This window comes from Mastigoproctus giganteus, chromosome 11, assembly GCF_048544385.1.
Source record: "Mastigoproctus giganteus isolate SK-2022 chromosome 11, ASM4854438v1, whole genome shotgun sequence".
Taxonomy (NCBI): Eukaryota; Metazoa; Arthropoda; class Arachnida; order Uropygi; family Thelyphonidae; genus Mastigoproctus; species Mastigoproctus giganteus.
The window spans coordinates 107,039,747-107,062,816 of record NC_143585.1 but is presented as its reverse complement, the minus strand read 5'-3'; the positions used below and the strand labels follow the sequence as shown (position 1 = coordinate 107,062,816).

The window sequence follows — 23,070 nt, the reverse complement described above, 5'->3', positions numbered from 1 at the left end:
ACACCAAATATAAGATTCTGATCGTTTGTACAGACCCCTTTCAAAATAATATAAATATTGTCATAACAGAGGTTGTTTGATGGCGATGACTAACAACAGTGAATGTGCATCTCAAGGTGATGTGCTCATTTTTTTCGCTTGATATCAAAAGTTCAAAAGTGATGTTTTAACAACATGATGTTCCATTTTTCGTCAGACAGAGTACCTACTTATAAGAAACTAAAATAAATAATCTTTGTTCCCCATCACGGCAAGTTTCCAGGGATTACAAAGTAAAGGGATATTTCATAGACAAAATGGTAATATAGAAAAATACTACATAAGAAAAAAACAAAGAAAAAAAGAATAAAATAGCATATCTTGTACACCATAACGAATTTGTGCACTGGGGGAAGAGGGGTAAGATTTAATATTCCTATAAAGCACTGTGGCAAAATGCAGGTAATCCAGCTCGAGATTACAGCGGATTGTCCATCCACAGCTAGAGGTGCTAAAGCCAAAGCAGTAAGTATTTGAATGGCCTAGTCCACAGGATGATATTTTCTTTTTTTTTCTGATATTTTATTCTTTTCTGATGTTTCTTTCACGTGTTCCCATTCTTATCAAGGCAGCGGTTTTACTCTACAGAGCAGATATGCACAAAAATGCTGATCAATTCTAAAATCATAGATTTCTGAGGTAGTCAGTTCACTCTAAGCAGTTTCATAGGCATTAGCTGTGGCGAACTTGACATCAATTCTTTCATTAATTCTTTGATGTTTTCACCTTGGTAATCTAACAGCACCCTTTGAAATTTCTTGTGGCGAGGAGATCCTTCGTGATGCTATATTATGGCCCGTTCAATGAATAATGAATCCAAATTTCACCTGTTATACTCCTGTATGTGGTTGTTGCATGTGTCTCCTGCCACTAGTGCGGCCTCTGTACGGATTTGGTGCTAGAATCTGTTACTTGACAATTTGGACTTGAGACCTGATTATGATTGATTTTTTTTTTTTTTTTTGGAGTAAATCTGTATCTATTTTGTTGTAAATATATAGCGGGGTTGCCAAGAGCTGGAAACCCTAGGACAATATATATATATATCACTGAGGATATTTCACACAAGAATTGTCTTCATACAATCACCCTCTTCCTCGTGTGGGTTGCATTCAAATTTTTTGGTAACCATTTTGCTGAAATATTTTGCATGCACAGTTCTTTGTGAATGGACGTATTCACAGAATATGTTTAGTGTTTTTACAATGTATTGTAATCCACTACTACGATCTTTCCAAACGACGTCAGCAACAACATGAATGTTTTCTATGATTGTGAAAACCTGGATTCATCTTTGGGGCTCTGTAAGTTATACTGAATTCGGCAGTACAGTCTTGATGATTATGGGCTCTACTTTCAGGATTGATTCAAAACCTGAAAATAATGATAAAAAGTTCGTATAAACGTGTGTCCGATTCTAAACGATTACGAAGTTATGGCTGTTTGAATTTAAAAAAAAATGGCTATGGAGTTTTCAGTGGTAAAAATAATAAATTAGGAGAAATAAATAAGTAAGCAAACATATGCCTAGTGTATTCTGAGTAAACTCCCCTCTTTTTATATGTTTTATGACAATTCCTATTTTTAAGTTGTTGCCGCAAAAGTAGGAACTCTTTAATTAGTCGAACGTTAAGGTTGTCATCCATTATGCAATCCAGTTTGTGCATGAGCACAATCACATAAATCAAAAGAGTTTAATTTATAAGCAGTCACTGATAAGAATATTATCATTAAGAGCAATTCATGGTCATATAGATTCGAACCACGGTCAACACGTGTATTTTTTTACTTCCCCATCAAGAATTTAGTAACTTTCTGTAGTGAATTCATAAAAAATGGATGGATGATACTGGATTTAAAATATTTTTCTCTTCCATATTCAAGTTTCTTAATAAATTTTTTCACTTTCTTTTAATTTCCTAAATATCTTATTTTTGGACACATCTTATTTTCAGATAGATGCATTATTAGTCATTAAAATAATTAAGGACAATCTGGACAACCTATTAAAAAGCGTTATGGACTGATATAAAACGATATTCATATTCCTTCTTCAGTTTCATTTATTTTCATATATTTTAATGGTCGTCAGCTATCTAAAATTACAAATAATTTGATTTTTCTATACACTAATCCCTCTTAGAAGTAATAATGTTTCAAACTAATTCAGGCCGCTTTATGAACGCACACAAAATATGCATACCAGTAAAAGAAAAATATACACAGATTAGTCACTAATACAGGACAGAGTTATATTCTTTATATTACATTTAAAAACCGCTGCATACGGTGCAACATTGGACACCGTTGTGAACTCGCTGTCTCTGATATTCTTTCTGCTATTTTAAACCGAAATTACTTTCAACTTCATTCTTTTCGTTGATCGATTAGCCGGACAGCACAAGATTTTTTAAAATCATTTGCTGAAGAAAATGTTCTTATAAAATATGTTATAAAAGCCGGTACTATGTACTTGTATGAATATAAGAAAATATTCCGTTATGAAATAGATATATTTTAATATCGAGACAGATTATGCGATTTCCTTTTGATAAATATAATCGAAAATCAATGTCACGAAAATAAGGTTTTGAGGAAAGAAATGACCGGAAGAATGGACTACTTAGTACTTTCTCACATAGCAAACGTAATAAACCACAGGTATGATTATATTGGAAATGACAGAAAACTACCAACTCTGTTCAGAGATTTAATTTTCCACGAGCAGCTCTTTATCTTCACTGAATACAGACTTTGCTATCTGCTTGTCTAAGATAGCAAGTCGTACAAATGCCGATACTGTATCCGCACGTAACAATTACGGATTAAAATATACTCGAACACTTCAAAATGTTATTATCTACTTTAACATTACAATGTATTTTTGTCAAACTTCTTTTTGAACAACGCTTAGGTTTGAAAATGAGCGCATTAAAAACGGATCTGAGAACAGCTGTTTTCCACGAGTTGGCCTGGAATATTACATTCCTGAATCTCGCATAAAAAGAACGGTATTCCCGTTTCAGTGGTCACGTGATTCCGACGCCATTCTCGTCTTCCAATAAGAGTTTCTGTAGATAAGGCAGAACTCACTGCGCTAGTACTAATGCACCTTGCTGCTTTACTGTTCTTTCATCAATTTGCTCCAAGTGCACGCCAAATCTTTCTAAAGTTTCCTACTAATATCTGAAAGTTCACGAAATACAAAAGCGCAACTGTTGTATTCCTGACCCTTCCGCTTGCCGCTTTCGGCTCCTAATCCGTCCACTCTTGGTTTAGGCTTCGGTTCGTATTGCCGGAGGCATCGTAAAAGAGCAATCAGGTAAAGCCCTCTACTAGCGTTTTAAATTGTCTTTTACTAATTCAAGAAATGTAAAATGCTGCTAAGGAATTTTCGTACTCTGTGGCAAAAAGATATCTAAAATTTATAACTAACTGTGGCACATTAAATTTAAAACATTTAAATATCTTATTAAACATTTTAATAGGAATTTATTATTATTTTTTAAAGAATATCCACTAAAATTAACAGACGCTTTAGTCTGAATTTTAAGATTATAAAATAGACATTATACGAGTCTGAACTGGGTACAAGGATTCTATACCGATATAAATGGTTTTATTAATAAAATTTACGAATTTCTCAATTTATTTATCAATTTTTCTGTATTAATACCGCTATTAATCAATCCACGTGGTTGAATAATTTATTGCAACGCGGAGTTTCTCAACATATGAGCTATTTTAGATGATTCGAAAATTATTTTACAGAACTCTAAAGGGGCATCGAAGGAATTTAGTATTACGATTAGGCTTAGGCAGAGAACAAAGGAAAAACGAAACTGCAAATATATAATTATAAGATGAATGAATGGTGTAAAAGGGTTTAATGTTAAAAATATAAATAAATTTAAAATGTAAAAGGACTGCATCGTTGAGGAATGCAATCATAATTTGTGTAACGACAATGGCAATGTCATTGCCCTTAAATAAATATGTTTACTTTTATTTAAATATGATTCTCACCATGATCGGGGTGGGGGGAACTAGTGTGCACAAAATGTATAACATACATCTCATTGATAAGAGAAATTAGTTATTCATAAAACTAAAGTAATTCTACTCAGCTATATATGTCTGGCAGTATTCAGACATCTACTGTCGTTAATATTTCAACTTTGTATTGCTAAGCGATATTGTACTTTCTTGGAGTAAACTGATGATTTTGATTGACTCATGAGCGATTCGCATAATCCACAGGGATTATTACTCCGGAAGAACTGTCAGCGTAAAACACCTCACATAGAAAGGTCTTTTCCCTAATACAAAAATATATAAATGCAATATTTTAATTTAAAGATCTAAAATATTTTTTCCTTATTCTCATCTTGATATCTTTTACTCACGAGTAAAAGACATGCTCTGATTAAATATTCCTCCTAATATTTGATTAGGACATGTATGATCAGTTAACAAGATAAAGTCTTTCATAAAGTCGATTGTAATTTTTTTCATTTCAAAATCATTGTAATGTTTTTTCATGGCGATCATTTCTTAACTGATTACAAAGAGCGCATCATGAGAGCCCATCCACTTGGAAATTTGCGATCAAAATATTCGATAGCAACTTTCCAAGTAGACAATTTTTAATGAATATTACAGATTGATAAATAGAAAATACGAATAATTTTATTAATGACAATTAGTGGGTATAAAATGGCAATAAATGCAGAAGTACAAATCCTGAAAGACAACGTAGCTGAAATACAGGAATCAGAGATATGCTGAATACCGTTGATACCCAAGATGGTATCGATATTCACAGATCCACAAAAGCAATTCTAAGTTCTGGAGAGATTATGGATTTTCAAAAGGAGAACAGAGTAGTAAGACGTATCTCACGATGCCCACGAATGCTCCACTGGATTTGAAGTCGGCAGGTTTCCTGTTCACGCCATACAGATAGTGGTATCCGTCTACAGATACGGTCAGTCAGGCAATCTGGCACGATGTGGTTGGGCATTATCGTTCTGTAAGTAGAAATTGCCTTTTATTGCACCTGCATAGGGTCTCACTTGGGGGGGGGGGGTTCAAGATATCATCTCTGTAACTCTGCGCAGCTATTGTGCCACCTGAAAGCACATACAAGTCAGTATGCCCACTCAAACAGGTGACCAATAAAACCTTCTTTTATTTTAAACTTCATCCTCATAGGTGTTGCTTTCAGTGATGTTATCAGAGAAATGCTGGTATCTCTAATCACTCTTTAGAACAAATGTGCACTCATGGCAAATGGTGCTTATCACCATTGGGCTTCAGTTCATGCAGGCGCTGCCTACATATATTCAGGCAATTTCCTGTGATGTGGAATGAGGGGAACACACATTATCGTGTGTATTTTCTACCACCACACCTTCTTTTGTGTGGTGGTAGAAAAGCAACCACCAAAAGATTTTCTAACACTAGTCTTTCACTCTTAGAACCTTCTCCAAGGTGTGTGGACAACTACACAATAAACACAGTTAGCTTGAAACTGGACAGCCAAATTCTTTCATGTCTCGGCAAATCCATTCAGACATTCTTAGCACACTGCCAACTCTGATGTTACTGGTTGGTTCACCAACGAGAAATAAGCTCACGTTTTTCCCTCTTCCTTTACGAAGTTTCTAGATGGGCTATTCAAGTAACTACTTCACCCTGAAGTCAGGCCAGATTAATTTTATACGGTATGTAAAATCAGCGCAATATTTTGGGGTTTGTAATGATTGATTCATTCATGTTTACAATATACAGATCAACCTCCCAAATTCAGCAGTCTAATTTCCGGCACCATCCATTTTCTGCATATTTTTAGGAAACTAGGGAAATCCAGTAAATCACTTGAAAATCGTGAATTTTTTTCTTGGACTGGCTATTCTCCCAAGTCAAGAACTGGTAATGTAAGAGCGAAGATTTTACTTCAAGGCCATTAGCTTTAGTCAATACAAACTATCTTTCAACTCAACAAATTTCACACCTTTGGTTTTATTAAAATAATCGTAATTTATATTATGGAATTAATATTAACATGAATTAGGAAAGATACTGTCCAAGGAAATATATTACAAAAATAAATAAAACTAGGCGTCTATTTATAAAACAATAGTCAGTTTCCTAGTCTTTGATCAATACAAACCACAGGTGAACAGAACATTGTACTGAACAACTTCCTGATTGTTGTAGCTGTAAACATTAAAAAACATTAACACAACTTCCATACATTTGTATTAGTCTAGAATTAAAAAAAAAAAAAAAAAAAAAAAAACCTACTTCTTCACTAACCTCCACTCTCGCCTCAATATGTATCTACCTCAAACAATTTGATCTGCACATCAGTCCCGAGAAATCAGAAATCATGATTAAAACTACAACCAACAAAAATCTATCCAACCCTCAAGGGAGCCTCCATTCCGCTTGTCCAACATCACATCGACATAGGAATCAGATTCGACCCAAAGCTTCTTTTCAGCCAGCACGTAAACATACTCCTCACAAAAGCCGCCAGACTTAGATGGATATGCAAGCAACATCTGCACCATATAACAGACAAATGCACCTATTGTTGAAATGGTGAGATACATTTCAACAATAGTGTATCCCCCACTTCTCTATGCTGCAGAGATTTGGGCATCTGCATCTCCCTCTACCACCAAACCAGTTTTCTCATCCGAGTATTGGCTTCTTAAGTGGGTGTGCCACAAACTTAGCCTTCCTCCCCAGCTCCGGACCACCTCTTTGGCCAACACACTTAACTTCCCAAGGCTCAGGTCACTCATTAATGAAAGGAAACTCGTCACAACATTCAAACTCATGACTGGTCTCATCTCCTTCCCCTCCTTCTGGGAAAACTGTGCATGGAGGATCCCAGTGGCACATCTACGAGCAATTCCCCAGCTATTCCCTCTGCAAAGACGCCTTGACCTATCCGACCGGTTTCTTTCTCAGCAGATGCTATATCGAGTCCAGGACTTAGATGTCGACGTCAACAAGTTCTGTCGAGATCAACAATATAGGAAAAGAATACTCAGTGGGGTGGCCAAGGCTATTACTCTTATAATATGAGTCTGGAGAAATGTATATTCTTAACCCAACCAACGATGTACATATTTATGCACTTCAATGTATATCCTCATAGTATGTATTTTGAAACAAATGATTGTACACGCACTTGTTCTATATATTTAGCATACTCAAGTCATTTCTCCATTTTCCTGTATTTTATTTCACTTATTTATTATTCTATTATTTATTTATGTATTTTGGCTTTTTGAGGCAATAATGTCTCTGTAGTACGTTGTTAACCCCTGGTCACTGTGCCGTGACGGGTTTCGGTTACAACTACTATTATGTAAGTGATCATTCTAAGCGTTGCAATAAAGATTCTTCTTCTTCTTGTCAAGGCATGCAGCACCTTCATATCTTTCGTTCAGCAGAACGTTAGGTCTGCTCAGATACCCACAGTCTGGAACAGCTTCATCGTTAGGCCTATTCCAAAAAAAAAAAAAATAAATAAATAAAAAATAGAAATCCAAGAATTTGCAGCTTATTTCAATAGGATGTTGTCTTCTTAAAGTATTCGAAGAGATTCATGCAGCATTTATCAATCACTGTTTTGGCCACAGACCCTCGTGCTTGGATTTTGTGTTAAGTGGAAAGACAGCAGCGATTCATTCCCTTCTTTTAAGTGTTTACATAATTAAAGCAGCCTTTGCCAAAGTTTTCTCACAATGTGCCTTAGATTGCCTAAATTCCTCTGTGACGTGATTACAGAACTGTTTATATCTACCACAGGTTTTCGTATCACCTGATAATTTATATGCATCCCACGCATATTTCTTCTCCTCCACGATTCTCATTAGTTCAATCTGATATCCATATTGGTCTATGCCTTGAACAGTATTTCTGAGTTATTATGAAAAGAAAAGTTGTTTAGAGAAGAAATCATAGTATCTTCTATGATTATTTCCCTGAACGCTTCCTATTTATTTGTTGGTGGTAACATCATCAGTTGGGTCCCCTGAAGAGCATTTAAAAACTGTCTGAGACCACTGTCATCACCCTTACAAACCTTCCCTTTACCTTGACAGTAATGTCTTTAAGAAAATACAACCTCAGTACGCTGTGATCACTGCCACCTAGTGGGTCTTTACCTGCAATTTCTTAATGCATGAAGAATTGCTACTGATAACCAGATAAAGAGTAGTGTTTCCTATTATTGCCTCTCTAACCTACTGTTGTAGAAAAGTCATCCAATAAATCCACAAAATCTTGCTAGTGTGTGAATGCCCAACACACGAGTTTCGGTTAATATATGGAAAGTTAAAATCTCCCATTATCATTCTGATTTACTGATCCACTCTATTTTTTTTGTTTAGTTGTTTGTTGTACTCATCAGAGTCATTCGGCCTATAACACACACACACGCACACTCCCACTCTCATTTTCATTTCCCAGCTTACGTCACACCAAACTGACTCAACTTTGTACTGGCTACTCATGCAAACTATGCACTACCTTAGATTTTACATGCTTCTTAAATAAGAGCATAACCCTGCTGTCCTTTCTGTACAGGACAGGAGGGCGGGAAGGGTTATCCCCACAGTTCTTCATGTCATAATACATCAAATTTATTTACTATGCTCCTAGCATTGGTGTATATGAAAGTATACCTGCACCTGTTCTTATATTGTTTTTGTTGTTTTTAATTGATTTTTAGGAGCATCGGCAACTAAAGTCATATTGCTCCGTGTATGCTGTCTGTAAATTGAGTGTGTTCTGTGTGGCGGATTTTCTGTTTTCTAGATGAAAAGCAGAGTTTCCGGGAGAAAAAACCATACTACCCTTGCATGATTTTTTCTTACATAAGTAAGAAATTATGTAAGAAAACATAATGTTACTCACGAGTGCCACGTTGTGAAAAAGGTACATAAAAATTCCTCCCGTCTTCGAACTCAGGTCTTATCCACCCGGCGTGGGGAGGCAGCGATACTACCAACTGTGCTACACACGGGGGCCACCTGTTCTTACAATTAATTATCCTTACATAACCCATGTATTTACTTGTTCCGTGATTATTAGCCATATGGTGCAAGGAACTCTGAGGCTTATGCTGCACCAGCCCAAAAAAAAAAAAAAAAAAAATCCCGAGTTACCCTGAGAGAGAGAGAGAGAGAGAGAGAGAGAGAGAGAGAGAGAGAGAGAGAGAGAGAGAGAGAGAGAGAGAGAGAGAGTCAAAAGTAGAAGGGAATCACCAAGAAAGAGAAGAATGATGATATCCAGCTCAGGACCGATAGCAGGCTTTGAAATCCCCGACATCTTGCTTTCAAGTCATTGCACGTTCCAAAAGAAGCAGTGCAAGACCAGTTTCACCTCTTCCTGTGGCTATTATTAATTTATTAGCCTACGTACCCACCCCTCCCCACAGCTAGCAGTTTTCAAGACCACCTAACACTTCCCTGATAGTACCAGCACATTTTGAATCCCTTGTATTTAAGTGTATCCCATCCCTGTAGAAGCAGTCTCTTTTGTTAATAAAAACAGACCATGCTGCAAAACATTTTACTCCATGAGCCTTCAGTCTCTCCAGGTCCGAACTGATTGACAATGCTCTCATCAGATACTCCCTCCTGTCGTTCAAATTCAAAGGCTTTATGCCACGAATCGAAAGCGATGTGCTCATACCATTCTGGATGATGCGGCAGCAGCTCCCATGTCAGCAAATTTCGATGTGTTCAAGGAGTTCTGGTCAGAGATATTCAGTTCTCCAGACGAGCCATCAGAAAGAAGGGCACTACCGCCCTCTTACACCGAGGATGAGCAGCTAAAGGCCGAGATTTACAAGCCCATCAGTCCAACAGAGCTTAGAGAGGCCTGCCCAACTCTGTCAGTACGCCCTAGGCCCGACGGGATCAGCCCGAAACAACTCAAGAGTATTCCTGTACAAGTCCTAATCGACTTGTTACGTATATTTTTACTGATTGATACTGTCCCTGAATCACTTCTGAAGGCTTATACCATCTTTATTCCTATGAAGGGTGAACCTACCTCGCCCGGTGATTACCGCGCTATAACCGTGGCTTCATTGGTGGTGAGACTACCATAAAGTCCTGAACAAGAGGGTTTTGAAGTTGATTCGCTTTGACCATCGACAACGAGCCTTCATATCCGCCGACGGCTGTGCCGAGAATGTTTATCTTCTCTCCGCTATCATGCACAAAGTCAGACAGGACTTACGACCTCTCTACTTAGCGTCGATAGATATTCAAAAGGCGTTAGACCAAATAGATTATAAAGCAGTGATTGAAGCTCAACAAAGGAAAGGCTTTCCAATTTCCTTCATGAAATACATTATCTTCCTGCAGGAGAACTGTAGCCCAAACATGAGAGTCGCGGGTAAGGAACACCTCATCAGACCAACGAGAGGTGTGCGACAAGGGGACCCCTATCTCCCCTCCTATTCAATTTGGTTGTGGACTTGCTCTTAAAAGAGTTTGCGCGTGTAGCACAGTGGTATCGTCACAGTCCTCCCCACACCAGGTGGAAAAGGCCCAGGTTCGAATCCCGTCGATGACGCGAAGAACTTTAGTGGGCTTTTTTTCACTCCGTGGCTGAGTTAGTCGGTCTCAGGCGTAGATAGCAAGGTTTTTTCCCCCCAGAAGCTGGGGTTTTTTCGTCCAGCAAAACAGGCAAATCGACCAGAGAACACACCCAATTTACAGACACGAATGCGGGTTAATGTAATCATTTACGGGTAACCCTAATATAATAATTTGAGGTTTTTTTTGCTCTTAAAAAAAGCTCCCTTCCCATATTGGATTCTCCCTGCAGGATCAAAAGATTAATGCTATGGCTTTTGCTGACGATCTGATTTTGATGAAGTCCACCAAAGGTGGCCTACAGAGGATTCTGGACCAGTCCTTCAACTTCCTTAAGAAGCGGGGCTTGGCCATTAACCTCTCTAAAACATGGACGATGTCCCTCGTCCCGTCTGGACGCGAGAAGAAAATCAAAGTCCAAGACATTAAATTCCTGTTAAGTAATACTGAACTTCCATCTGTTTCAGTTGAGAACATGTGGAGGTATCTAGGGGTGGACTTTTCACCCGGTGGCAGAACCAGTATAGGATGCACCCTGAGTGTCTCTAACTAAACTCAGGAAAGCTCCCCTGAAACCACAACAGCGGCTCTTCATTCTCAGAGTATTTGTCCTACCAAGACTATACGCCACAAAATGAATGCTGGGGCGCATCACTGCTGGGTTGCTGAATAAACTTGACGTTCAAGTCAGGACGGCCATCCGGACTTGGATGCGCCTACCCAAAATGTGCCCACAGCTCACTTCCATGCTGACGTGGTGGATGGAGGCCTTGTCATCCCTTCTATGAGGTGGTTGATACCCATTTTCAAACGTAATCGGCTTATAGGACTCGAAACATCTTCGTCCTGTACTATAAGAAAACTAGCTGATTACAGTCTTGTCAAGAAAGAGTTACGGTCTTGCAACAATCTCATCAAAGACCAGCATATGATAATGGACACAGTAAGCAAGGTCAAGCAAAAATGGCGGAACCTCCTTCAAGGCTCTTGCGATGCCAAGGCCTTCCAGACACCTCACATTGTGAAGTCCCAACACCGATGGCACTCGATTCCTATCAGGGCATGAGTTCATTGATTTAAACCGAACCAGAATCAATGCTCTTCCAACCCTGGCCAGGATGTCCAGAGGAAGGAATGAAAGCACTGCCTGTAGAGAGGGTTGCCAAGCAACTGAAACTCTAGCTCACGTGGCATTCCGATGTCACCGGACCCATGGCATGAGGGTCAAAAGACACGATGCCATAGTCGACATCCTAGAAAACTGACTATCTCAAAAGGCATGGATCGCGCTGAAAGAACTCCACTATCAGACCGACCAAGGCTTGCGTAAATCAGACATAGCGTGCTTTAACGCACAAAGCGCTCATATTATAGACGCGCAAGTTGTAGGACACTGCCACGACCTAGACGTATCTCATCGCTTAAAGTCTCGGTACTATGATACCAACCAAAGTCTCAAAGAACAAATCAGAGACCTAACTAATTTCAATGCGGTAGTATCTACTGCCACCATTTCACATAGAGCAGTTTGGACCCCCGCCTCAGCCTCTTTTCTCCAGACTTTAGGCCTATCGGCCTCCGACCTAAAAGTCAAGTCGGTACGGGTCTTTCAGGGTACCCACACCTGCTTCAGGATTCATCAAAGGATGACCTCGATAGAGTAATGGTCTGTCATGTTGCTCGTTGTATGCCCTGGACACCTTAAGGTGTCCAGGGCACACCTTAAGGCTACCTCTCACGTCCCAGAGAGGGAATAAGTAATTATTATTATTATCCTTACATAGCCCATGTATTTACTTGTTCCGTGATGACTGACAGCAGGCTTTGAAATCCCCAACATCCTGCTTTCAAAGCTAATGCACGTTCCAAAAGAAGCAGTGTAAGACCACTTTCACCTCTTCCTGTGGCTAATCCCCCTCTCCAGAGCTAGCAGTTTTCCAGATCACCTAACACTTCCCTGATAGTACCAGCACATTTTGCATCCCTTGTATTTAAGTGTATCCCATCCCTGTAGAAGCAGTCTCCCTTGTTAATAAAAACAGACCATGCTGCAAAAAATTTACTCCATGAGCCTTCAGTCTCTCCAGATCCGAACTGATTGACAATGCTCTCATCATATACTCCCTCCTATCGTGTCTGGGTAGAACTGCAGACACTTTCAAGTTTAATCATAACTTGCGGCTTTTTGTCAGCATTGCCCTGTACTTGTTAAGTAGTCCACACCAATGGTGTATTCGGGCCGGAACGCACCGGAACAAAGTTCCGGTACTTTTTTTCTAAATGTCATAACAGAAAATCATTAAATTTACATACCTAATATTATGAAACAATGAATAATCAAAGGGGTGGGAGAAATATCTATTTTACCCATTGCTACTAAAAATATATATTAATAGTAATCTTTAAAATTAAGATCGCTTTAAAATTTATTTAAAAACAAAAATATGAATTTCGCAATGAAACTTGAACGTTTCTTACTAAAGTACAATGTGTTAGATAAAGAGATCCAACGAATGAGATATACTGTAATGCGTGCGAACGCTGTATTTTGATTCGCCATGAGCTGAACGCTAGAACTGGTTGTTCTATGAACCGTGAGTCTGAAGTCTGATTCAGTTACTGTACAGTAACTGAATCAGACGTCAGACTTCAGTGGATGTGGCGTTATCATATAGTCTTCTGGAGAACGAGCGTTCCGGTACTATTTTTTTTTTTTTTACGACGAGAATTCCGGTACTATTTTTTTTACGACAAGCTTTCCGGTACTATATATTTTTAGCAATACACCTCTGGTCCACACATGCACTCTTAATGCCATTAGTGCCAACATGTAGGATATCACCTTTTGTACTCTTAAAAGTTTCTACGTCATCCAATTTTCCCCCTGGAAGATATATCCTGCTCCTGTTCCACTTATTCTTGCACGATATATTTCCCGTGTCCCTGACAAGTCACCAATTAAAACTACCTCCTGTGGGCCCAGACATTCTGCCTTGGGGATTGCCGCTGTGTTGCCAGATGCATAAGTGTGAGTCTTGGGGTTGAGTTGAACAGCCGAGAGCTTCATGGCACCCCATTTTAGTTCCTTCGAGGGCACCCACCCTACTCTTAACGCTCTCATATGTGCTCATCAGAAAGCCGAGTTGACGTGTAATTTGTGTACAATCTTTCTTTTCTTTGAAAATAGTGCAACGTGACGTTCCCCTATAATAAATTTTCTGTTTATAACTAGTTTTAGTTACAAGTAATTATCCCTAAAACTATTACTACTTCTATTAGTAGAGCCAGGTGACGCAAGAAAGCAAGCTTATGTAGCATCAGCCAAAAAAAAAAAAAAAAAAACCTATGGTATTTCACACATCCATTCCCTCTAAACGTTTGTCCAGTTCCTCCTTGAATTTATTTAAGCTATCAACTTCCACAACGACAGATTATTATCTTTCTAAACATTAAAATAATTTTCCTCCTAATGATATTTATTCAGCCAATGGGAGAAGAGGGATGCGGGTTACGTGTAATACCCAACAAATACTAAAATACGTAACAGAAGCTTTTACTGTGGTAAAACAAGCTTCTGTTTTAGCGTGGTTACGCGCTATGTTTATCTAATATGACCACGCGGTACCATGCTTCCATATGTAACATATTTATTTAATAAACTAAATGCAACAAAGCATAATATTTTAAGAGTTTAAGAGTCTATATCTATATAATATTGGTATAGATACACCATAGCCAACTCTTAAAGTAGTGTGAAAGGCACCCATTAATGAAAAGCCATCTAGCTTTGAAACGGTCCCGTCTGAGTGGTGCGCCCACCGAGAATAAGTGACAATAGTCTTCTCTTTTAGTGAAGCGTTACTTATTCGGGGTAGTGCAATAATTGGTAACTCGTTGTAAAGGGTGAGCACAATATGAGATACACATGAAATGATGCTTTTCACACTACGATCGTAGTTTTTATTTAAGAGTTGTCTAATCGTGTATCTACACCGATATTATATAGATATAGTAACGTGTTTATGTATTCATAGCTGAGGAAGAGTCGAAAGCTTCTGTAAGTAGTTTATTTTATTTTATAAAAGGGAAAAAAGCCCCATAATTATTATTATTATCATCATCATCATCATTTATTATCATTAGCCATATGGTGCAAGGAAGCCTGAGGCTTTTCTGCACCAGCAAAAAAAAAAAAAAAAAAATTCTGTTACTCAGAGAGAGAGAGAGAGAGAGAATATATAAGGGAATCACCAAGGAAGAGAAGTGTATGATAATATCCAGCTCGGGACCCTGGGTGTGCCAAGACCATACTCACCTGATGTGAGCCCCTGGGGTTGTTGGAAGTTTGTTCCATCAATCAACTACCCGCTGGCTAAAGACAAATTTCCGCATATCTATTCTATAACTGTCTCTCCTCAATTTGAATTTGTGCCTCTTCATGTTCGTAATCTGAGCAAGAGAAAGAATCTAATCAGAATGAGCTACTCAATTCATTCAAGGCCTTACACACCTTAATAAGATCACCTAGCAGGTGCCTAGTCTCTAGACGCTGCAATTTGCAGGACTTAAGCCTTTCTTGGTAAAAGCACTCCTTCGTTCCCCTCACCAATCGAGTTGCCCTTCTCTGTACTTGCTCAAGCAACTCTACATCCTTCCTAAAATGAGGTCTGCAGACCTGTACGCAGTACTCTAGGTGTGGCCTGACCATTGCCTTATACAAAGGGCTAATCACCTCCTTTTCTCTACTAGCAAACTTCCTGTATATCATTGATAAGACCCCAGACCTGCTCTGGCAGCCTGTCTGCACTGTTCAGAAATTTTCATATCTGACTGCACAACTACTCCCAGATCTTTTCCATTTTCTACCACCCTAAGTGTAGTACAACACAGTTGGTATGTTTCTCTGGGGTTACTGCTACCCATATGCAGTACTTTGCATTTGTCAATGTTAAACTTCAGTTGCCACTTCTCAGCCCATCTGCCAACTTTTCTAGATCCTGTTGCAGTAGCACACTGTCATTAAGTACCCTGCCAACCTTTGTGTCATCTGCAAACTTCGACATTAAGCCTGATATACCTTCATCAATATCATTGATAAACATACAAAACAACAGTGGGAACAACACCAAACTCGGTGGGACTCCACTAATAGGCGCCTCCGTAGCCAGGGGGGCAGGAGAAGCAGTGCGTAGCACACGCTTCTTGATTAGACCGGGGTTCGAGTCCGTGACCATCAAATACGGAGGATGCGGAAAGGTCAGGGAATGACCACCGCATAATCCCGGAGCAATATGGCCTTAGTTGCTAATGCTCCCAAAAACCAAATAACAACTCCTCCACTAATAGCATTAGTCTACAAAGAGCAGTGTCTATTGATTACCACTCGCTATCTTCTCCTGCTCAACCACCCTTTTATCCATCGTAGCAACTTGCCCTTAATACCATTCTGCTCCAATTTGTACAGTAGTCTTCCATGCACAACAATGTATAAAGTTTTCCTGAAATCCAATATATGATATCAAAATTATTTTTTGCATCCAGCCCTTTGTTACTGCAGTCTTGTCCAGATGATCCTGTGTGGGGGGGGTGGAAATAAAAAGTCCTTATTTATATACATATGTCTTTACTCTTCTTTAAAATTTATTTTGAATATGTATAATAATAATTATGCTTTATTAAATATTCCTTATTTGTTCTGTTCCCTTATAACTATAGACCTCTATTCCTTACACCCCCACGTACACATCTGACTTTGCTTTACAGGACAATTCCGGATTCGTGGGAACTTCTCAATTATTTATAATCCCCTTCGGAAAGGCTGAGTGTTCAGGAATAACAAACTCACAAATTAATAAACAACAAAGTTTATTTACATATGTATATACAACAAAATATACAATTGAATAAAAAAACATGTAATATGCATACAAGGTTAAGTCAAGGATACCTTGCATATATTATTCTTATATTAACAATCAATATGCTATTTTCATCATTACACTCTGTGTTCTCGCCATTCTGTTACAATACACTGAAGACCAATCTTAACTTTCCTAAAGTCTTTATTTGTTATTAGTCTTCAGTTAGACCAACAATTCTTCATTAATACAAACACTATATTCAATTATCTATCCTTAAAACAATCAAAACTTCTCATAGGATTCAATTATCTGTCCTTAAAACATTCAAAGTTTTTTTTATATAGTTCAATTATCCTTCTAACATATAATCATCTGAGCAACAATTTAATCTATTACTTATCTTTCGTTTCTCTTGCATTTTACAATAACCTTTTTGAATTAATTAAACTCTGTTAGTATATATATAATTTACTTAAGAGATAATTTATCAATAAATTTGCTTCTAGTGCTATCCCTTTTTCATTAATTAATCACTATACTGTTTCACTCACAGTCCTTGTTAACTTACAGTACTTACTATTATCGTTTTTTCTTTCCTTTGCTTTCCGGGGAGGTTTCAAACTTCCATTTTTGGCTCACTGAGGATCTCCTTCATCTGCTTTCACCTGAATTTGCTACAGATAACTTTTTTAGGAACTCTTGGCTGCATGGGACTGGCGTTCTTTCTCCACCTTATTCGGGCTACCATCCATTCGCTGCTTCCTTCCTTCCTTCTCATCGAGCTACTAATTTCGCATTTTCGCTCCTTTCTCTCGAGCTACTAATTCTGCGGATTTCGCTCCCTTTCTCTCCACCTTATTAAAACCTATCACAAGAAAAACTCATAGGGCATCTCACTCTAACTCCTTCTCCACTCCACTTTATTAAAACTTATCACAAGGAAAACTCATAGGGCATCTCACACTAACTCCTTCTCCACTCCACTTTATTAAAACTTATCACAGGGAAAAACTCATAGGGTGCTACCCTCGTTATTCCGCTCCACCTATTAAGAACTTTTTTAAGAAGAAAACTTCCCAGGACGCTATCCTCCTCTTTTCCCACCATGACCAAACACTCAACTGTTAACTGACACATATTTCCTACCACAACAGAACCCTCAACTGTCCATGTTACTAACTCATTTTACCTATCTCGACTGCTGTGTCCGCTGACTATTTCATTTCCCTAGCACCAACAAAAAACTCAACTTAGAATCCCACTAACTCATTTCCATAAACACCCACATGAATCTCAACTCGGGGTATGACTGTGTGTGTCTCCCCCTGTTCACTCACTTTTTGTTCATCTCAATTTCTGTACCGCCTACATATGTCAAAGCCGCCCTAGTTTTCTGTTTAACCAATCTTACTCATTTTATCAACTTTCTCTCTCTTCTTATTTGCCCATTTTATTTTCTCAAGCTGATTCCTTGTTGCTCGATCTAACATCTTGTTTTAAGAAATTTGTAAACTTTCTCAGGCTGTCAGTACCTTTGAAGTCAGCCGCTTATAGTTATACTGTAGCAGACTAATTTCCCACGATCTAAAAACTTGCCATCACCGACAGCCAGACAGACTTAAACCTAATTCCCAGCATTTGTTCCGTTTTTACCACCTTATTATCCTCTTCAGGTGTCACCGATTAAAGAAATGTCCCGACAACACATGGTCCACCGCGCTATTGTTTACCAGAGTTGACCCTTCTACTAATAGCAGTTGCTACTAGTTTCTATTGTTTGGTTTGTTTGTGTGAGCTGAGAGTCGAGTTTACCCAGGTTGCTAATAGCTTTTCACTTACCCTCCCCTTGTATAGACGTTGTCTAATTTAATCCCTTGGCTTGTAAGGTTCGCTCCCCCATATTGCCATATTATAAGTGTTATTTAAATAAATCTCACTTTTCTATAAAATAACATATTTGTAAGATTTTACATCTTACACCTGCAATGTATCTTTAACCAGTGGCTCCATTATTTTCCCCGGAACAGAAATTAAACTAACAGGTCTGTAATTACTCGTGTCACCCCTAGATCCCCCTTTGTGAATTAGGGATACATTTTCACATCTCCAGTGCGTGGGGACTCCCCCTGAGTTCAAGGATGCTCTCAAGGGTTTGCTTACTTCATTTGCTGCCTCCTTTAATATAACCGGATAGATCCTATCTACCCCAGGTGCCTTTTTTTATGTCTATCTTCAACAGTTTTTCCTCCATTTTGCTCTCAGTTATTACAAAATTATTTAGCTCACTACCATAGTTTAATACACATCTGGCATTCCCCTCCCTGAATAACTCCTCGTGTGTAAATGTAGATGCAAAATACTCATTCAGTTGGTTAGCTACCTGAGCAAGATCAGCAACAGTCGAACCATGAATATCTGGTGGACCAATCTGAGTCATCCCCTTCCTTCTAAAGTTTACGTAAGTAAAGAACTCTTTGCTGTTTTTCTTTGCATCCTGTGCCACAGATTTCTCGAAATCTGCCTAACCTCCTTTGTGACTTGATTGCACACCAGCTTATATCTTCCATAGGCTTCTGTGTCGTTAGATAATTATATGCATTCCGTGCATTTTTCTTCCCTGCCTCGAGTCTGATTAGTCCATCTGACATCCATTTAGGCCTAAATCTTGAACAGTATTTCTTAATCTGTATGAAAAGCCTAGTAGTTACGATTATTATTATTAGCTGTATGATGGAAAGAAGCCAGAGGCTTATGCTGCACAGGCCAAAAAAAATCCCAAGTTACCCTGAGAGAGAGAGAGAGAAAGAGAGAGAGAGAGAGAGAGAGAGAGAGAGAGAGAGAGAGTCAAAAGTAGAAGGGAATCACCAAGAAAGAGAAGAATGATGATATCCAGCCTCAGGGCCCTGGGTGTGCCAAGCCCATTGATTGATTTTTTTTTTTTTGATTTGGTAGTTGTTGGCGCATCGGCTTCTGTGGCCATATTGCACCTCCCAAGGTTTTTGCAGTACTTTGATCCAAGCCCGAGGCGGGAATCGAACCCGCGACCTTTGGGTTGCCGGGTAGGTACTTAACCCACTCGGCTAGCCCGGTCGGCGCCAAGCCCATACTCACCAAATGCAACCCACTTCCTTGAATGCTTCCCATTTACAATTTGCTGTTGGTAACATCAGGTGGTCCCACTGTATAGAATTAACTGTCTGAGACCACTGTAGTCACCTTGACGAAAGCAAAAACCCTTCTCTTTACCCCTGATGGTAGTTACATCTTTAAGTAAATCGCACATCAGTACACTGTGATCACTACCACCTAGTGGTTCCGTTATATGCAAATTCGTAATGCACGAATGATCACTGCTGATAACCAGATCAAGAGTATTACTCTCTCTGGTTGCCTCTGTAACCCGTTGTAACGTAACTAGTTTTAGTTATGTTACAAATACAGATACTCCTCGTACTAACACTTTTATATAAAAGCGTATCACCGTGGGAAACATTAATAACATTAACAGGGAGTTTCATAACACGAGGGCCGTAAATGCAGAGTCGATTGAGCACCTGCAAACAATGAAATAAGTTTGTGTAAACATATGCTCAAAGTTGTTTTTGTATTCCTCTAGAAATAATCCGGTAAAAATATCTCGTGGTTTCTGAATTGGCAAAAACCACACTGCAATAATGTAGGTCGATAGGTATAACAGTTGATTCCTTAATTTATTTGGAAAATGCCTTTTACTTTTCGTCATAGTAACTTCTAAATTAATGACGACGTACAAAACTAGAGCTCCACAAATCCGAGGATGCGGCTTATTGGGAAAATTAAAAGTATGCCTTTTGTAGTTCTATGGAGTGGCGAGCATTGCGCAGCCACATTGGAGATTGCTATTTCTGCATGACAGAATTATTACATGTCCAGAAAAAGCAAGCACAGCATCAAATATCCAACTGTAATAAGGCTTGCTCTACATAATGAATACATACCGAAACCAGATTGCCCAAAATCATGGATAAAGAAAACAGTGATGAATATATCCAACTGTAATAAGGCTTGCTCTACATAATGAATACATACCGAAATCAGATTGCCCAAAATCATGGGATAAAGAAAACAGTGATGAATATAGCGGTTCATGCGTTGCAGACTTTGCTGGACCGTCCACTTCAACAGATTTGCACTATTAGAAAATTATACGCCGCACTTAATTAACCAAGAAGAGTTGAAAGACTTAATTCGCGATTTAAACTTGTCTAAAGAGCAAGAAGAACTCCTTGATTCTGCTACAACAGTGGAACTTAGTTGAAGCAGGAAATAAAATTACAGTACAGGTAACCCTCGTATAACACGGTTATTAGGTTCCTGTAAAATGTCGTGTTGTGCGAAACCGTGTTATACGGGACTAAGAAAAAGTACAAAAAGGGGGGTTACTTTCCAAAAGCTAACAAAAATACACTATTTCGTTCACAAAATGTTAACAAAACTAACAAAAATACACCATTCTAGATTTCGTATATCTTCTGCTCACTTTAAAAAATCAGTAATCTGGGTTTGTTTGCTTTTGCTTGATAAATCTTTGTAAATTTCATCGTATGGAACTAAGCATTTTTGAAGCTCCCTTTTGAACTTTTGGTTTCATTCAACAATCTGCAAAAAAAAAAAAAAAAAGATTCTAATTGCTCGGCTAACTTTATGCCTTCCCCTATGCTTTTTAGTATAGGTATAGCTATATTTGGGTCTAACGGCTCCTGGGATTTCTCCCATCTCCGCATATATACACTGTATCGGACAAGCCAGGGATTTAAAAGTATATATGGGTCATGTGGTATTTAGCATGTTGTGCCCTTGTTCATCCGGCCTGTTAGCCGCCGGGCCCCTAATGGGACCCGACGTTACCATACGTCGCCACGGGGAGGCCGGCCGGGTGTTACCTATATAGTACTCTGGCGGGTACTGCCACCTACTTTCCTGGGATTTCAGTGGCTAGAACCTTAAAAAAAAAAAAAAAAAAAAGTGCTGTTCGCGGTTAGTTATTAGCATTTGTTAGAATAATTTAGATGCTTGCGAGGGGCTATACGCTGAAATAATATTTTCTATATGCCTAAATGGGTCGGGCAGGAAATTGATGTAGTTAAATTTGGACGCGTAGGGCTGAAAATGCTGTGAAAGTCAACAGTAAAGGGGTGTGAAGACTGGAGGGAAGAAAAGGAAGTAAGGGGCCGATAGAGAGGATGGCCCCGCGATTGCAGTGGAGCAGCCCGTGCTCCACCAGAGGGAAGGAGTTGGGGCAAAGCCCCCTCTCCCCACGGGAAGGGAAAGAAAGCATCGTTTAAGAGAGAAACAGTGTATGTTGAGTCATATGACAACCTTGGATGTCCTTTAGTCCAGGTGCTCAACAGGGAAAGATGAGGTTCTTCTATGGTGTCTTTGAACAAGTTGAGTCAGAGTTTTAGTTGTTTCCATTACTCTGGACCATCGAGGGATGGCTGTTGTCTCGTAATTTGTGAACTTTTGGAATATAGTGTAAAATTTGGAAGTTTAGAATTTTCATCTGCGATATCATTTGAATTGATTTTACCTCCGATGCCATTTCCACCAAATCCACTACGTTGGCTTCTTTTTCTACCAGTAATTCTTGAACATCTTCAGTAATCATATCTTTTTTAAAATTATTTTAGGAGCATCGGTGACTAAGGCCATGTTATTCTGTGTATATTGTCTATAAATTGCGTGTCCTGAGGTCAATTTTCGGTTTTGCTAGACGAAAAACCCGAGTTTCCAGGAGAAAAAACCATGCTTGAGGTCAATTTTCTGTTTTGCTGGACGAAAAACCAGAGTTTCCAGGAGAAAAAAACCATGCTACCCTCGCACGAGCCCGACTAACTCAGCCACGTTGTGAAAAAGACCCTTAAAAATTCCTCCCATCATCGACGGACACGAACTCAGATCTTTTCCACCCGGTGTGGGGCGGAGGGCGATTGTATTAACTGTGCTACCGACGAGGCTTCATTCGTAGTGTAGGCAATGTTGTCAATGGGACAAGTCAGCACCAGAACACTTCGTAGGAGGTTGCACCATAATGCCAGACACATAAATTAGTTTAAAGTCCCGTCTTTGGACCGTAGACCAATAGAAAACAGTGTTTTCGAGTGAGGAGTTACGGTACGTGGTCTGTCACTCTGACAGTCGTGCCTGGGTGTCGTGAAAGCCCAGAGAAAGCTATCTGCCAGACAATGAAGTTGGGCAGAGGCAGTGTGATGGTCTGGGCTGTGACCATTGGTTGGTTTGGATAAAACCATGAATATGGTTTTATCTCCAGGACATCTAGATAGACTTTGGTCTATCTAGACGTCCTGGAGAATAATCGTTAGCTACGTTTTGGCAGTGCGTTGGGGTAGGACTATATACCCGCATCAGCAGGAAAACGCTCCTGTCGTGGTGCTCGCATTGTGACGCAATAGTTTAAGGAAATGAGCACCGAAAAGTTAGACTGGCCGGTCTAGAACCCTGACCTCAATCTTATAGAGAACCTTTGAGATAAATTG

The 23,070-nt window shown here is 39.1% G+C and overlaps 1 protein-coding gene across 2 annotated transcripts in view; it reads left to right on the top strand.

Annotated features, from left to right (window-relative positions):
• Nucleotides 1–3,149: 3,149 nt before the first annotated feature.
• The window catches only part of LOC150078334 (uncharacterized), a 108,286-nt gene continuing 88,365 nt past the window's right edge, over nucleotides 3,150–23,070 (top strand). For both annotated transcript variants that reach the window (XM_090384712.1, XM_090384711.1), the window contains exon 1: nucleotides 3,150–3,361. The gene's annotated coding sequence lies outside the window, so the exon portion shown is untranslated. The remainder of the gene's footprint in view (nucleotides 3,362–23,070) is intronic.